Source organism: Pteropus vampyrus, unplaced genomic scaffold, assembly GCF_000151845.1.
Source record: "Pteropus vampyrus isolate Shadow unplaced genomic scaffold, Pvam_2.0 Scaffold10, whole genome shotgun sequence".
Taxonomy (NCBI): domain Eukaryota; kingdom Metazoa; phylum Chordata; class Mammalia; order Chiroptera; family Pteropodidae; genus Pteropus; species Pteropus vampyrus.
The window spans coordinates 5491895-5493256 of NW_011888791.1; positions in this window are offsets into that span (position 1 = coordinate 5491895).

A 1362-nucleotide genomic window follows, 5' to 3' on the forward strand; every position below is an offset into this window, starting at 1 on the left:
TGGCTTCACCAGTGAATTCTACCTAACATTCAAAAAAGATTTAATACCTATTCTCCTCAAACTCTTCCAAAGAATCGAAGAGGAAGCAATTCTTCCCCAATTCATTTTATGAGGCTAATATTACCCTGATATCAAAACCTGGTAAAGATAACACAAAAAAAGAAAACTACAGACTGATATCTCTCATGAACACAGATGCAAAAATCCTAAGTACGATACTAGCGAACCGAATACATCAACATATTTAAAATATTATACACCATGAGCAATTGGGCTAGGTCCCAGAGGCACAGGGATGGTTCAACACACACAAATCAATTAATGTGATACACCGCATAAACAAATCCTAAATACGATACTAGCGAACCGAATACATCAACATATTAAAAATATTATACACCATGAGCAATTGGGCTAGGTCCCAGAGGCACAGGGATGGTTCAACACATACAAATCAATTAATGTGATACACCGCATAAACAAATTAAAAAATAAGAAACATATTATCATATCAATAGATGCAGAAAAAGCCTTCAACAAGATACAGCATCCATTTATGATCAAAACAACAAAATCGGTATAGAAGGAAAGTACCTTAACATAATAAAGACCGTATATGACACACTCTCAGCCAACATAATACTTAATGGCGAAAAACTAAAAACCTTCCCTCTAAGATCAGGAACAAGGCAAGGCTGTCCACTATCACCACTGTTATTCAGTATAACATTGGAAGTCCTAGCAAGTGCAATCAGGTAAGAAGACAAAGATATAAAAGGCATCCAAATAGAAAACGAATAAGTCAAACTGTCACTATTTTTGGATGACATGATTCTCTATATAGAAAATCCTAAAGACTCCACAAAAACACTACTGGAAACAGTAAGGAAATACAGTAAACTTTCTGGATACAAAATCAACTTTCAAGAATCCATAGCATTCCTATACTCTAGTAACGAAGTGTAGGAAAAAGAAGTGGAAAATATAATTCCTTTTGCAATTGCAACAAAAAGAATAAAATTCCTAGGAATAAATTTAATGAAGCATGTGAAGGATCTATATAATGAAAACTATAAGACTCTATTAAAAGAAACCAAAGAAGATACAAAGAAATAGAAAGGTATTCCATGTTCTTGGATAGTAAGAATCAATAGTTAAAATGACCAAATTACCTAAAGCATTATACAAATTTAATGCAACCCCCATCAAAATCTCATCAGCATTTTTTTAAGAAATAGAACAAAAAATCATCAGATTTGTATGGAAGCACAAAAGACCGTGAATTGCCAAAGCCATCCTGAGATAAAAGAAAGAGGATGGAGGCGTCACTCTGCCAGACTTCAAATTATACTACAAAGTGAC